The sequence below is a fragment of the Pseudopipra pipra genome, chromosome W (assembly GCF_036250125.1).
Source record: "Pseudopipra pipra isolate bDixPip1 chromosome W, bDixPip1.hap1, whole genome shotgun sequence".
Lineage (NCBI taxonomy): Eukaryota > Metazoa > Chordata > Aves > Passeriformes > Pipridae > Pseudopipra > Pseudopipra pipra.
In genome coordinates, this window is record NC_087580.1 from 35,574,244 (window position 1) to 35,591,448 (window position 17,205).

Sequence of the window (17,205 nt, forward strand, 5' to 3'; positions counted from 1 at the left end):
TTTTTCCCAAGGAAGGTAGTCGCCACACTGTTGAGCATCGCTCCACAAGGAGACAGGTACTGGCCCTGAAAAGCCTGAGGGTTTGTTGGCTGTGGGGAGATGGAGCCTGAGACTCTCTGGCTCCCAGAGCCAAGGAATGATGGAGGACAGCCCTGAGGAGAGGGGTTCTCCATCCCACCAAGCTTTCCAGCCCTGCTAGGTTGTCCAGGCCCGCAGCAGACAAAGCTGGCCCAGCCAGCCCAGAGCCACCCTGCTGCTCCCAGCCTAGAGGGGAACACCAGCTCAGTGCCCTGCTGCCTGCCCAGGCAGGGCCCCAGGCACCTGGGCTGGCCCGGCCACGCTGCACTCCAGGCCGCCCTGCTGACACAGAGCTCTGCCTTGCAGTGTGGCCATGCAAATGTGGCAGAGCATCTTCTCAGAGCCCAATATTGGAGACAAGATATTATGGCCATTCGCTGTCATGCTCTGGGTCGACTGGTGGCCCTGCAGTCTCAGCGCTTCTTCTTCAGAAAGCAGCTCCACCTCTGACTTGGCTGTGAGTTACCAGAAAAGGACTTGATCCCCTGCCACGAGCCCTGCAGACTCTGCCAGGCTCTCACTACTGTGCTTGCTTCTGCAGCCATTGCCCAGTGGCACTAGCATGAAGTTTGAGTGGGAGGACAAAGACGAAGAATTTGAATACCTTCAGAATGACAACTTTGATATCGATGAGGAGCTTCCAACCCTCCCAGCCTCCCAGGTGCTCGACGGCCTCATCATGCTGTGCGAGACACCTGAGCTGGTGAGCAGGGTGGCATCAGGGACAGCCATGGTGGCATCCAGGGCTCTGGGGCTGTGGGTAAGGCGGTGGCTTGGCGTGGGCTGGGAGGCAGGTGTTAGAGGAAGTGCTGCCAGCTGCCTTGATGACATGTTAGGGCCTGATGGCTGCCTGAGGAGCTTTCCAGGCATGGATCTTATCACAGAAAAGAAACTCTGTCCTTCATACAGGCAGGAAAACTGGAGTTCCTGGTGCCACACATGATGGAGCTCCTGTGGGTTGGCAGAGAAGACCTCAAGACAAAGGTCGTTATGATCCTGAAAAGACTGATAAATCAAAACCTGGAGAAGAAAAAGGCCAGCCCCATGGATGAGTATTTGGTGGAGAACCTGCCGCGCTTCTTTGACATGGTAAGGTTCATGTGGGAGCGTGAGCCCTGAGATGGGCACTGGGCAGTGAGAGCTGCCCTGCACCCAGCCCTGTCAGCAGCTCTGGCAGCAGGCTCTGCTCCCCTGGGCTCTGGTGGCTTCTGGGCCTTGCAGCCCAGTGCAACTTGTCCCTGCTCTGGAATCGGAGCCCAGGGCATCTCCCTCAGCCACCATCCCCATCCCCTTTCACTGTGGGAAGGGGGCCGCTGTTTCCAAAGCTCACCTTTCCTCCTTCCTCCCAGGAGAGCAGCGACATGCGAGAGGCCTTTATCTGCCTCTTCAGAGACCACCTGGGCTCAGCAGTGCTGAGGAACAACAAGCAATTGAAGACGTCTCTGTGGAGTGCACTGGTCCCGCTGCTCATTCGCACAAGTGACCAGTCCCCGAGCGTGGCCAAGGTACACATTGGAAGGCTGAGCACTGGCACAGAGAGAGGTGGGCTGGCCCGCCCTGTGGGGCCCAGGCAGCAGGGCAAGGGCTGCTGGCAGTGGGCAGCCGTGGCACAGCGCAAGCCGTGGGAAAGGTCCCTGCAGAGCCAGTGCCAGCAGGGACGGAGAAGCTGGCACAGCCATTTCCAACAGCTGCCCTAGGGCTCCAGTAGGGCTCGTCAGCAGCCTGTGACCACCAAAGCCTGAACAGGCACATCCCCACAGGCTTTTCTGCTGTCCCTGGCATGTGTCCAAGGCCAGGGCGTCCAGCCTCAGGCCCTGTCCTGCAGGGCTGTCCTGACACATCCCCTAGACACTTTGGTGAGGGCATGTCCCAAATCCTGAGGGCAGAATCTCCCCAGCAAGAAAGCCAAGAGCTCTCCTTTGCCAGCCATGCTGCTACCTCACCCCTTCTGCTTCCATGCAGGCCGCCCAGGAAGCGCTCCTTGCTGCAACAAAGCTGCTCAAGTGGAGGGAGCTGAAAGAGCTGGTGAAGAAGCAGCAGATGTGGAGGATTGGCGAGTGCTTGGTAAGGCCAAGTGCCAGGGTGCAGGTTGGGTGAGGCTTGGCCCACAGGCAGAGCCCACTGTGTGGGCCCAGAGCCCAGAGGCTGGAGCTGCAGCCCAGTGTGTGCCCTCCAAGAACAGAGCCCCAGGGGCTCCTCTGCAGGCCCCTCTCCCTTCCCTGCAGCCAGCGGGAGAGAGGGCTCTGGGCAACACTGAGTGCTGGCAGGAGGGACTGCTGCAGCCAGCGGGGGGGCTCTGTGCCATGCCCGTGTCCCTGTGCTCTCTCCAGGTGGGGAAGGACAGGAGCAGGGCTGAAGAGTACCTGCGTCAGGGCCTGAGCTACCTCAAGGACCCTGAGGCCAGTGTGCGAGAGGCGGCCATCAGGTTCATCGGTGAGCCCCAGCCCCCGGGGTCCCTCTTTGGGCAAGCTGGCCCAGTCCCTGCTCCTGCAGCCACAGCCAGGCCCAGCCCTGGGGCTGCCTGAGCCCCGGCTGCCGCAGGCTGGGCCTGGGCCTCCCTCTGCCACCCCTGCCCACGTGGCTGGGCTTGGTGGCCACTGGGCTGAGTTCCACCCCTCTGAGCTCCTGGTACTTCCTGGGCTCATCCCGGCTGAGGAGGAGGAGGGCAGGGCCAGGGGCCGCGCTGCTGGGAGCCCGCTGGGGAGCAGGGGCTGACGGAGCTTTGTGCCTAGGGGTGGCCACGCGGCACCTGAGGAACCGAAGCCAAGAGCAACTGGATGAGATCTGCAGCGGTGAGTGGGGAACATGGGCTGGAGGGGATGTCTGGAGGTCTCTGCAGACACAGGGCTTCATCTTGGCTCCGTTTCTTTTGCCCACAGCTCTTCAGCCCTTGAAGACAGACAGCAATGTATTCGTCTCCTGCCTGGCAAAACAGACCATCAGCATCCTGGAGGCTTTAGGACCAACGCCGAGCCCTCGATTCAGGCCAGAAGCACTGCTCTTCTGGCGCCGACGTCCACACCCATGAGGACCTTCCAACATTCCCAGGCTCCCAGGTGCTGTGTGAGACACCTGAGCTGGTGAGCAGGGTGGTGTCAGGGACAGCCATGGTGGTATCAGGGCTCTGGAGCTGTGGGTAAGGCGGTGGCTTGGCATGGGCTGGGAGGCAGGTGTTGGGGGGACTGCTGCCAACTGCCCTGATGCCATGTTGGGGCCTGGTGGCTGCCTGGGGAGCTTTCCAGGCATGGATCTTATCACAAAAAAGAAACTCTGTCCTTCATACAGAAGTATGTATGAAGGAGTTCCTGGTGCCACACATGATGGAGCTCCTGTGGGTTGGCAGTGAAGACTCCTGGACAGAGGATGTGATGGTCCCTAAAAACCTGATGTGTCCAAACCCGGAGAAGAAAAAGGCCAGCCCCACCGATGAGTATCTAGTGGAGAACCTCTCGCACTTCTTTGACATGGTAAGGCTGATGTGGATTTGTGAGCCCTGAGATGGGCACTGGGCAGTGAGAGCTGCCCTGCACCCAACCCTGTCAGCAGCTCTGGCAGCAGGCTCTGCTCCCCTGGGTTCTGGTGGCTTCTGGGCTTTGCAGCCCAGTGCAACTTGTCCCTACTCTGGAATCGGAGCCCAGGGCATCTCCCTCAGCCACCATCCCCTTTCACTGTGGGCAGGGGGCCGCTGTTTCCAAAGCTCACATTTCCTCCTTCCTCCCAGGAGAGCAACAACATGCGAGAGGCCTTTATCTGCCTCTTCAGAGACCACCTGGGCTCAGCAGTGCTGAGGAACAACAAGCAATTGAAGACGTCTCTGTGGAGTGCACTGGTCCCACTGCTCAGGAAAACTGGAGCTCCTGGTGCCAAACATGATGGAGCTCCTGTCTCTTGGCAGTGAAGACTCCTGGATAGAGATTGTGATGGTCTCTAAAAACCTGATGTGTCCAAACCTGGAGAAGATAAAGGCCTGCCCAGCCACTGAGGATCTGGTGGAGAACCTCTCATGCTTCCTCAACATGGTAAGGCTGATGTGGGAGTGTGAGCCCTGACATGGGCACTGGGCTGTGAGAATTCCCCTGCAGCCCAGCCCTGTCAGCAGCTCTGGCAACAGGCTATGCTCCCCTGGGCTCTGGTGGCTTCTGGGCCTTGCAGCCCAGTGCAACTTGTCCCTGCTCTGGAATCTGAGCCCAGGGCATCTCCCTCAGCCACCATCTCCATCCCTTTTCACTGTGGGCAGGGGGCTGCTGTTTCCAAAGCTCACCTTTCCTCCTTCCTCCCAGGAGAGCAGCGACATGCAGGATTTCTCCATCTGCCTCTTCAGAGACCACCTGGGCTCAGCGGTGCTGAGGAAGCAGAAGCAGTTGAAGACGTCTCTGCCAAGTTGTCATGGTTTGACTGGCCCTGTCCCCCTGGAGCTGGAAAATGGGCACCTGAGGAACCGAAGCACAGAGCAACTGGATGAGATCTGCAGCGGTGAGTCGGGAACATGGGCTGGAGGGATGTCTGGAGTTTCATCTCGGCTCTGTTTTTTTTCTCACAGCCCTTCAGCCCTTGAAGACAGACAGCAGTGAAGTCGTCTCTTGCCTGGCAGAACAGACCATCGGCATCCTGGAGGCTTTAGGACCAACACCGAGCCCTTGATTCAGGCCAGAAGCTCTTCAGGTACCAATGTCCACATCCATGAAGAGCTTCCAACATTCCCAGGCTCCCAGGCACTGTGTGAGACACCTGAGCTGGTGAGCAGGGTGGTGTCAGGGACAGCCATGGTGGCATCCAGGGCTCTGGGGCTGTGGGTAAGGCAGTGGCTTGGCGTGGGCTGGGAGGCAGGTGTTGGGGGGACTGCTGCCAACTGCCCTGATGCCATGTTAGGGCCTGGTGGCTGCCTGGGGAGTTTTCCAGGCATAGATCTTATCACAGAAAAGAAACTCTGTCCTTTATACAGGCAGGTAAACTGGAGCTCCTGGTGCCACACATGATAGAGCTCCTGTGGGTTGGCAGAGAAGACCTCAAGACAAAGGTCATTACAATGGTTTTTCAACTGAAAGAGGTCAGGGTTAGATGGGAGACTTGGAAGAAATCCTTCCCTGGGAGGGTGGGGTGGGGCAGGCATGGAATTCCCAGAGAAGCTGTGGCTGCCCCTGGATCCCTGCAAGTGTCCAAGGACAGCTTGGATCAACCTGCTCTAGTGGAAGGTGTCCCTGCCTTCCTCCCGGCAGGGGGTGGAATGAGAAGACCTTTAAGGTCCCTTCCAACCCAAACCAGTCCATGACTCTATACAAATAAACATAAGACCATTTATTCTACTACTTAAGACTAATGAAATCTAAATGCAAAGCTCTCAAAAATTGTCCTTGGTTCATTTTACATTTAAACAAATTGCTCCTCCAGGAAAGCTTCCCCCTAAAGCAGGAATGCAGCCCAAACCACCCTGGACTTCCAAGTCAGGGTCAACTGAAGCACAGGACCAACACCAAGCCCTCGATTCAGGCCAGAAGCACTGCTCTTCTGGCACCAACATCCACATCCATGAGGACCTTCCAACATTCCCAGCCTCCCAGGTGCTGTGTGAGACACCTGAGCTGGTGAGCAGGGTGGCGTCAGGGACAGCCATGGTGGCATCCAGGGCTCTGGGGCTGTGGGTAAGGCGGTGGCTTGGCGTGGGCTGGGAGGCAGGTGTTGGGGGGACTGCTGCCAACTGCCCTGATGCCATGTTGGGGCCTGGTGGCTGCCTGGGGAGCTTTCCAGGCATGGATCTTATCACAAAAAAAGAAACTCTGTCCTTCCTACAGGCAGGAGAACTGGAATCCTGATGCCATCAAATCTTCACCAAGAACCACGATTCAAACTACGAGCACTGCTCTTCTGTTCCCACTGAGCCAGTTGGAGGCAGCTGTGATTTAATAAAGCAGCAACAATGGGCCCAAACCCATGGTGTCCTTCAGATGCGCTGTGTCCTGAGCAGACTGCGTCCTGCTTGTCCTGTCCTGCTGCCTGCAGGACAACTTCCCCCTTGGTACACCCCCAGCCCCAGGCTTGTTTGGGAAGAGTAGCTCTGGCTGAGGCTTTCCCCAGGAGAAGCCTCATTTGTCTCTCCTCAGGGCAGTCCCCCCAGCACCCAGCCAGGACAGGGCACAGAATGAGTGGCCCCAGCTCTGCCTCCCCAGGGGTGTCCATCCCACGAGGCGGCTGCTGTTGCTGCATCACCACCTCCCCTCACCAGAATGGATTTGGAAGGCTTTCCAAGCACAGGGAGCCAGAGGGGACCAGAGGGAAACCTCAGGGCTCCCAGAGGGACTAGAGGACAAACAGGGAGTCTGGGTCACCGCCCCCAGGGCAGAGGATGGGCCTCCGCTGTCCCCTTCTTGCACCGGTAGCATGTTTCCATCTTTTCTGCCCTGGGGGAAAAGTATCCTTTGACTTGGAAGAGCTGATTAGCCTCATCTTGTGATGCCCTGGGAGGGGATTAGTTTTGATGGAATCACCTACAGGAAAGTTTGGAGACCTCCCTCAGTGTGCCCTGTGCCGGTGCTGAGCACATGGAGGGAAACACACCAGGAGTCAGACGGCCCTGCCCAGAAGAACTGACTGCCTGAAGGAAGTTCTTGCATTTTCTCTTTTTTAAAACCCAGTTCTTTCCTCAATATTGCCTCTGGCACAAGTGGCTGAGAAGGGATAAAACAGGAAAGAAGCCAAGCCATCAGGGAAAGAGCAAGATGATGCAAGGGTGTTAGCTGCTGAGAATTTCTTTGGGAAGAAGTAGACTGTTGAAGCCAGGTAACACCTGAAAAGCGAATTTAAGCAATATAAAGAGTTAAGCACAAAATGTAGAAGCAAGCTTTAGCAAGGCACATAGAATTCAGCATTATGAAAGCGGAGACAATAAATTCACTGAGGTACAGGTCGCGCTGACACAGGAGAACATAAACATGAACAGAAAATGCTAGTACACACAAAAAGAGACATATGGGGAGGAAACCAAAGAGATAAAGAGAGGGACATGCCAAGAAATTAGGTATTGGTGCCAAATACCGAAACTCTCTGCCAAATTCATAAGGAAGCTACCCAAATTAGGGAAGGTTCAAAAGTTTAGGAGGATGATGATGAAAAGGACACGAGGTTCATGATGAAGGAAGACCGGAACTCCCACCGAAGTTCTCCCCAAATTAAGGACCACGCCTCTAACTCCGCCTCAACTCCACCTGTTATGAATATTAAAAGTAGATGTTGCAATGTAATGAATATTCATAATATATGATGTAATTGCTTGGCAAAACGTGTATAAAAGTTGGATTGTGTGTTTCTCGAGTTGGAGCAGTTTGTCCAGGGCGACCTGGCTGCTCCCCGGCCGTGAAATAAATACCTCCTGCTTATAGACTGAAATTCTGTCTCTGAGCAGTTTCTCCGCGCCTTGTTTTGGGGCATAAAATTGGCATCAATTTGGCGAGCCAGCCAGGAGCGGGGGTCTTCCTGAGCCAGGACCCAAGGGGCCGGGACGCTCTCAGGGCCCCCCGACTGAATTTTTGTCGGCAGAGTCTCCCAGACCCCTTGGATCTGCGCAACGGTGGACAAGAACCTCCTGCTTCAAATTAAGAGGTATTTATGTTTTGAACTGCAGTTTATAAAAGAAGGTAATTAAGTTGGTGGGGATAGGACGCTATCGCCCAAAAGGGAGCTGGGGGACGCCTCAGCATTAGCCCTAAAGCTGGGTTAGAGTCCCAGGTATTGAAAGTTGCAGGTTAGAGTCCTGCCAAGAAAGGGTTAGAGTCCCTAAACGGGTTAGAGTCCCGGCACTGCAGTGTAAACAGAGAGCAGGTTAGAGTCCTGCCAAGAAAGGGTTAGAGTCCCTAAACGGGTTAGAGTCCCGGCACTGCAGTGTAAACAAGAGAGCAGGTTAGAGTCCTGCCAAGAAAGGGTTAGAGTCCCTAAACGGGTTAGAGTCCCGGCACTGCAGTGTAAATGTCTTTTCTTTGTAATGCTGTGTTCACCCTTTATGTTTCTGTGTCTTGTTTGCAAATGTTCTTGCTCTAATTTACCCTGATCATTCTTTGTTTGTTTGTTTGTTTTGTGTAAGATATTGTCTGGTAATGCATTGGAAACTGTGCTCGATTCAGAAAATTAACCATTTTTAATTCTTCCGAGGCTGTTTGAGAGTTTCTAGGAGCTTTAGGACCCAGAAAGCTCCTTGTACTAGCAAAGAATTCTTGGAATGCGGTTTCTCTTGCTAAATGTTTTGGTTTTTGTCAACGAGTAAAACGAAACTAAAATAAGCTGTTTCATTGCTTGCAGCAGTTTGTTTGTCTGTTGTAAAAAATTAGATGTTGTGTTTTTCATATATGGTATAGTTCTTAAGACGTCTTTTTAACTCTATATGGGAAATGATTGCAATCTCAGTTCTATAAAAGTGAATAAGCTCTTGCCGGCACGTATAAATCCTAGGATTAAAATCTGTCCTTTCTGTTATTGTTCACTGTATGTTAGAGCTTTGTGTAACAATTGTGGTAAATATATTCTGGGTCCAAGAGGAACACAAGAAATAGCGCTCAATCGTACCCTTACCTTCTACTGTATACGCTGTTGGTCAAATCAAGATTTGGCAGAAACTAAGTGGGTGAGATTTTATTGTTGCCACACTCATAGACAGGTATTTGTAACATCTTGGTTGCATTTTCTGTAAGAAGTGTGTTTTATAGTTTGCAGCAACATCCTGTGAGTTTGTGGTAACATAAATCGGACAGCCGACAGCAAAGCCATATCTCTCGGTCTGCGGCGCCATCTCGCGACCTTGCTCGGTAACGCAGATTGCTCAGATAGAAACCAGAAGGTAGGAAAGTTCTCCTATATCAAGTGTGCAAGTGTGAATGTGAGTGTGATTGAGACGCGGCTCTGCTGCGGGGCGAGTGGGAGTCCCGCTCTGCGGTTCCTGTTCTCCGCGAGGAGCCAGGCCAGAAACGGACGAAGCGATTGGAGATTGCGTACATGAAGTATTGGGGCAGAATCAGAAATACTCTAAGACGGTGGAATAGGATAAGGAAAGTATTGCGATTTAAAGTAGAATTTACTGACATACCGAAAGCTACACAGTGTGAACACATTGGTGGAAGCCTAGCCCGATTGGACATAGAAGCACGAATTCAGAGACAAGAATTGCTTGACATAATAGAATATCACGTAAAGGAATTCATAAGAAAAATAGAAAAGGAGAGTGGGAGGTTGGGATACGATCCACTAGTATTAGAAGAGTTTCTTGATTGGACACCCGTTTGGGAACACGATCCCCAGATTAGTTGGTATATTACTGACGCACAGATAGTAGAAAAATCTGGAAGAGCACCCTATAAGTTTGTCTGGTGAGCCCCTACCTCTCACAAAACCTTATCCATTACTACATCACCAGGCCCTACGATAATAATGGGAAGCCAGCAAAGTAAGGACATAAATATGAAAACCCCCCCTGGGGTGTATCCTAAAGCATTGGAGAGATCTAGGGGGAGCCCCAGGAGGAAACATAAGCAAGAAAACACTCTTAAAGTACTGCACGCAATGGTGGCCTCTGTATAAACTAGATGATGATGAGAAATGGCCACCTGAAGGGACAACAAATTACAACACTATTTTACAGCTTATGTTGTTCCTCCGTCGACTGGGCAAGTGGGATGAAGTGATGTATTGCGACATGTTTTTCACGCTCAGGAATAAGCCTGAGTGGCAGAGAGAATGCGGAGTAAATGTTGCACCGCAGGACCCCTTGGTTTTAGCTTTGGAAAAGGATAAGAAAAATTTGAAACCAAAGGGACGTTGTTGTGATGCTTGTAGTATCGGACAACAGTGTCTTAAATTAAAAAGAAGGGACAGTGAAGAAGAAAGTAGAATAAGTTTATGGGAGTACCAACCATATGCTCCAGGATACGGGATACCACGACCAAAGCGGAGAGAAGGTGAAGGAGACACTAGCCTATTAGGGGATATTTCACTAGAGCTAGGAAGATCTAGGACCGGATCTAGTCCTCAGAAATCAAAAGACAGTTGGGAAGAAAGTAGCCCATCAAAATCGGAGAGTCCCCAAGGAGAAAGCAGCTCGCAGGGACTGAGTAGTCCACAGGGATCCGAAAGTTACAGAGAGGAGAGCGATAAAGAGAAGAGTAGCCCCACGAGACCAGAAGATTATGGAGAAGAGGGTGGCACATCGAAACCAAAGGACAGCAGGAATAGGGATACCAGTACACCGAGAAAAGAAGACAGTATCTACAGAGTGGAAAGTAGTACACCAAGAGATGCTAGTCATGAGAATGAAAGTAGCCCACCAAGGCTAAGAGGTAACGAAAAAAGGGGCGATTCCCCCAAGGTAGGATGTAGTGGCATTATAATTCAAGGGGAAAAGGAAGACAACACCCAAAAGTTAAACATAGTGATTCAAATAGATGATAAGAGAGATACCAGAGGGACAGAAGAAGACGGAGAGAGCAGCCCCGGACAAGCTGAGCGTCGACAGCGTCTCCTCCAAACCCAGAAAGAGAGGCGGCTAGACTGTGTGAACCATGCCAGAAGGTTGGGAGAAGATGACTGGGAAGGAACAGGAAGTGAGGATGAAGAACCGAGACGAGGGAAAAGAAAAGAAAAGAGAAAGAATAGAATAGACACTAGAACCCAAGAAGAAGACGACCCTGGAGAAGGAACTAGCCACCCACACTACACCAGGTCTATAGCTCGAAAGGAAGCAAAAGAAAGAATCGAGAGAAGTTATACAGTAGCTCCCCTCCGACAGATAATGCCTATCGCAGGAGAGCAGGGACGAGTAAAAGTAAAGATGCCATTTACAACGAGTGATTTGAACAGCTGGAGAGAAGAAGCCCGGAATTTTAGGAAAAATCCAGAAGGGGTGGCTAAGAGGTTCGAGTTGATTGCAAAGAACCTAGATATCGACTGGAGTGATATAGAAGTAATGCTGTCAGAATTAACAGAAACGGAAAAAGAGCTAGTATTGAAAACAGGAAGAGATAGTGCCGCCGTATTGCCTGAAGAGTTAGAAGTTGTATTTCCAAGTAGGGATCCGGAGTGGGATCCAAACGACCCCGATTCTTATGGGAAACTGGTGCAATATAGGAAGCTAATAGCATTAGGTCTGCGGAAAGCAATACCTAAAGCCATTAACTGGGCAGCTTTGTATGATGTTAGACAGGGAAAGGATGAAAGTCCCTCAGAATTTCTAGATAGACTTAGGACTGCCATGAGACAATACACACCCTTAGACCCAGCATCGGAAGAAGGGAGACAACAACTGCTAGGGCTAGTAATGGGGCAGTGCACTTCAGATATTAGAAAGAAACTACAAAAACTTAAACATCCAGCAAATAAAGATCTAGAGACATTGATGAATGAGGCCTGGGAAGTATACAACAACAGAGAAAAAGAAGAGAAAAAGAGGGAAGATAAAAGAGTTGCTCGGATCGTAGCAGTAGCAGTGGCAGCCCAAAATACAAAATTCCAAGACACAAGTGCCAGGGGTAGAGGTCGTGGTTACCCTATGAGAGGGAGGGGAGGATTCAGACCCCAACCCATCAGAGTAGGACCGGATCAATGTTCCAATTGCTTTCAGTTAGGCCATTGGAGACGAGACTGCCCCCAGCTCGGAGAAAGGCTTGCAAACACTGCTGTTGCACAACGGAGCAGTGACTGAAGGGGACCAGTGAGTCGTTCCCTAGCAGACCCACTGGTTAAAATGGAGCTAGAGGAAGGTGAAAAAGAATTGGATTTTCTGATAGACACAGGGGCAACATTTTCGGTTTTAAATCAAGAGTTGGTACCCGAGAGCGATGAATTTGTACAAGTTGTGGGAGCAACAGGCCAACCAGAAAAAGCTTATTTCCCAAAACCTATTAAATACAAAATTGGAAAACAAATGGGGATCCATCAGTTTCTGTACTTACCAAATTTTCCAAAACCTCTACTGGGTAGAGATTTATTGGAAAATTTGGAAGCCGTAATAAAATTCAACAAAGACCCAATTAACCTGGACAGTGTTACCTCAAGGCTACAAAAACAGTCCAACAATCTTTGGGAATCAATTAGCCAGAGAATTGGAACAATGGGAAAAGCCACAGGGGGATGGTACTCTTCTGCAATACGTAGCTGATCTGCTGATAGCAACTGAATCAGAAGAAGAGTGTGTTAAATGGACTATTTCTTTGTTAAATTTCTTGGGACTAAGTGGATATCGAGTCTCTCAACAGAAAGCGCAACTGGTGCAAGAAAAGGTAGTATACCTGGGATATGAGATCTCCAGAGGACAACGATCCCTAGGAACAGCGAGGAAAGAAGCCATTTGCCAGATGCCCAGACCAGAAACGGTGAGAGATCTACGAGCCTTTCTGGGAATGACAGGTTGGTGTCGCTTATGGATCTACCAATATGGGGTACTCGCCAAGCCATTGTATGATTTATTAAAGGAAGCTAAGAGTATCCTAGTTTGGACTCCCGAAGCAGAGGGAGCTTTTAAGAGACTGAAACAAGAACTCATGAGAGCCCCGGCTTTGGGCCTCCCTGATGTAACAAAACCATTCTGGCTGTTCTCTCATGAACGGCAAGGGATGGCTTTAGGAATCTTGGCGCAACAGTTGGGACCACACAAAAGAGTTGTGGCCTATTTCTTCAAACAGCTGGATGAAGTAAGCAAAGGATGGCCCAGCTGTTTGAAAGCGGTGGCCGCAGTGATCATAAATATAGAAGAGGCCAGAAAACTCACGATGGGCCAGAAAATGACTGTGTTAGTGTCCCACACTGTGTCTGCTGTACTAGAACAGAAAGGTGGCCATTGGTTGTCACCTTCCAGATTCCTAAAGTACCAAGTAATCCTAGCTGAATCAGATGACGTAACCATTCAAGTAACTAACATTGTGAATCCAGCCTCATTTCTAGAAGGAAGAATGTCAGCAGAACCAATAGAGCATGACTGCCTAGAAACCATCGAAGCAGTCTACTCCAGTCGCCCGGATCTCAAAGAAGAGCCATTTGAAGATGCAGACAATTGGTTCTCGGACGGCAGCAGCTTCGTGAAGCAAGGAGTAAGAATGGCAGGCTATGCAGTAACCACAACGGAAGAGGTAATCGAATCAAATCCTTTACCTGCAGGGACCTCAGCCCAAAAGGCAGAATTAATAGCTCTTACCCGAGCCCTGGAATTGGCAGAAGGCATACGAATTAATATTTGGACAGACTCTAAGTATGCCTTCTCCGTCGTACATGCTCATGGAGCAATTTGGAAAGAAAGGGGACTGCTAACCGCCCAAGGGAAAACAGTCAAACACGCAGAAGAAATTCTACGATTGTTAGAAGCAGTCCAACTCCCAGCACAAGTGGCCATAATGCATTGCAAAGGACACCTAAAAGGTAACACTGTTCCAGAGATAGGAAATAGGAAAGCTGATGCAGAAGCTAAATTAGCTGCTGCAAGAACCAAGGAAGTGGTTATAACAGCTCTAATACCAGAAGAGCTAAATACCGACTTCCAACCAGATTATCAGGACTCAGATCATAGATGGATTCAAAAGAACAAGGGCAAATTATTAGACAATGGATGGGGTCAATTAGAAACAGGACAATTAATAATACCAGAGAAGTTAATGTGGCAATTTGTGAAAACAGAACATGAGAAAACACATTGGAGTTTAGATCCACTTTATCAGTATTTACAAACTAGAATAGCAGGACCAAAATTATTCACTACTGTAAAACAAGTTACAACCCAATGCGAACGATGCTTGAAGAATAACCCAAATACAGGGACCAAGATACATCAGGGAGCAATACATCGAGGTAAATTCCCAGGTGAAGTATGGCAGATTGATTTCTCTGAACTCCCAAGAAAAGGGGGGTATAGGTACCTATTGGTACTAACTGATACATTTTCTGGGTGGCCTGAAGCATTTCCCTGCAGAACAAACAAGGAGAGGGAGGTAACTAAAGTTTTGCTAAACGAAATTATACCACGATTTGGAATACCAAGGAGTATATCCTCAGACAGAGGTACACATTTCTGTGCAAAAGTTGTGAGAGCAATAAGCAAAGCATTGCAAATTAAATGGCAATTGCATACGCCCTACAGGCCACAAGCCAGTGGGCAAGTGGAAAAGATGAATCATCTTATTAAACAACAAATTGCTAAAATATGTCAAGAAACTAACTTACAATGGTATCAAGCTCTGCCTATTGCTCTGATTAGATTGAGGGTCAAACCTCGATCGAAAGAAAAGTTGAGCCCGTTTGAAATTCTGTACGGTAGACCTTATGCTATGCAAGTTGTAAATAGTGATGCTGTAGACCAAATAGGCAATCAATATATATATGATTATGTAATTGCTGTAGGAAAACATTTTGATAAAAATGCTTCAGTAGTAATAGAACACCAGCCCAAGCAACCTGACTGTAAGTTGCATCCATTTAACCCCGGTGATTGGGTGTATGTTAAGAATCTTCTAGGAAAACCCCTACAAGAAAAGTGGGAGGGACCTTTCCAAGTGCTGCTGACCACCTTCACCGCGGTTAGGATCAAGGAACGACCTACATGGATTCACTACTCTCGAGTCAAGAAAGCTCCAGAAGATAAGCAAGAAGACCTGGCATCATGAATCCGGCTCTTTCAACATTGATCATTGGACTTCTGATAAGTATAGTTTTATCTCAAAACTCTACCTCTGAAGGACCGTGGTCTAATGCTTACATAGAACTACCTTTCGAAGGTGATTTCCCGGAAATGGAGATTTATATTTTACATAACAAACAACCTTACACGCCAGACCCAGGCTATCTCATAGCACAAAAGGGAGACCAATTTCAAATAGGGTGTCGAGAAGTTGAGGGACTAATAGGAAAAACAGATAAACTAACACTGATGATTAAATTCTGGCCAGATGAATCTAAACAGGATTTAATCACTTATAGCCAAATAAAAAAAGGTCAGCCCATTGTTTGGACTCAACGGCCAGGACCAATCTCATGTCAGTGGGATAGTTTTGAAGGAGGCAGAGCACAATGTGAAATTCTATTCGAGTTAAATCATTCAGTGACATTCACCTGTAATAGAGAAGGAAACCCTCCAGGTGTTGACACCGTTAGAAAAAGAATTTCACTAGCTAAAGACCCATCTCGTGAAATCACTCCACAAGTAGAATGTAGAAGAATACATAATTTCACTTTGATAGGACCTCAAGTAATAAGACAGTCAAACGAGTTGAAGTTACTACTAGATCCTACATATTCTCTAAAGAAGGTACAGATGAACATTCAAACAGACATTACACACTTACAAGAAGATTGCCAGCCGTTCGTAAAGCAAAGTCTCAAAGGCTGGAATGCCTGGTTAGCGACTAGGTCACTTCACAAACGAACACAAAGAGATATAAGTGGATGGATTGGCACAGGGTTTGGTATAATGAACACCATAGACCAAGAGGTAATACTAAATAAGTTGAGTACCGTCACTTCCAATCTAGGTAAGCTTAAAGTACCTTTAAGCTCATCTATGCTAACTTTAGCAGAAACACAATCCTTAGTAGTTAAATTGATGGCTCTAATAGCTGACCACACCGCTGAAGATTTTGTCAAGATTGCTGATTACGCTGGAGATATTAGCAAAGAAGTTGCACTTGCTATCCAGTGCGTTCAAACACAACAATGGATACAGTCAGTAGCAGCGGGAATATTAAGAGAAGGAATGTCAGGCATACTGCCTCAAGAAATAAGAGAAACAATATTAAGAGATAGCTCCACTACACGAATTGAAATAGACCACCAGGCTTGGTGGCAATTAGTTAATTTTACCTATGATCCACAACAAGAACATGTTGAGGCCTATGTCCTCACCATCAGCGCTGCAGAAGAGAGAGCTATCTTCCCCATTCTAACATTAGGAACTATACATCAAGATGTCATTGTCAGACCTGTAGATCATAATGTCTGGGCAAACTATGACCACACTAAGAACAAGTGGCAATCAATTAGCACAGAGGCATGTATTCCTAAAGGACAATTAGGTTATATTTGCGAAAATGCCATAGTAGAAGCTGAAGACTTATGCTTAGATGCTGAAGACGGTATATGCACTTTTGAAATGCTTCCGCACAATAAAACCCGATCACAAGTATTCTATATAGGAAATGGATGCGCTTGCATTAGAACCCCTTGTGTTGATGTAGTTATAGATAATTGTCTTGAAGTGACTAATGATACTAACTTTTGTATATGTAACTTCACCAAAATTGTAGGTTGTGACTTTAGCTATACTGCACCCATAACCACACAGCAGTTAATCGAAGCTGAGTACACTTTGTATCATGAAGTACCCAAACTACAGATAGGCATGGATACTAAGCTTCTCAAAGAAATGCTTATGCATCCTGAGGTAAGAAAGTTAGCTCAAAAGGTGAATCAAACGACCCAACGCATGGTGTGGCAAGTGGAGCATAACTCAGAAGGTATAAAGAATATCTTGACGAAAGTTGCACAAGTAGGTCAACATCACTGGTGGGACATTTTCACAGGGTACTCTCCAACAGCAACTCAAGTCTTTCACTACCTAGTACACCCCATATTGATTATAGCTATAGGCATGCTCTTGTTAACCCTCATGAACATATGCCTGTGGTGTAAGTTAAGGTCCATGGTCAAGAGAACCCAAATGATCTGGGCAATGATAAAAGCATATCAACGCCCTTTAGGATTAGAACTTGACGAAGGAATTCGTAAGTTCTAAGAAAAGGGGGGAAATGAAGCCAGGTAACACCTGAAAAGCGAATTTAAGCAATATAAAGAGTTAAGCACAAAATGTAGAAGCAAGCTTTAGCAAGGCACATAGAATTCAGCATTATGAAAGCGGAGACAATAAATTCACTGAGGTACAGGTCGCGCTGACACAGGAGAACATAAACATGAACAGAAAATGCTAGTACACACAAAAAGAGACATATGGGGAGGAAACCAAAGAGATAAAGAGAGGGACATGCCAAGAAATTAGGTATTGGTGCCAAATACCGAAACTCTCTGCCAAATTCATAAGGAAGCTACCCAAATTAGGGAAGGTTCAAAAGTTTAGGAGGATGATGATGAAAAGGACACGAGGTTCATGATGAAGGAAGA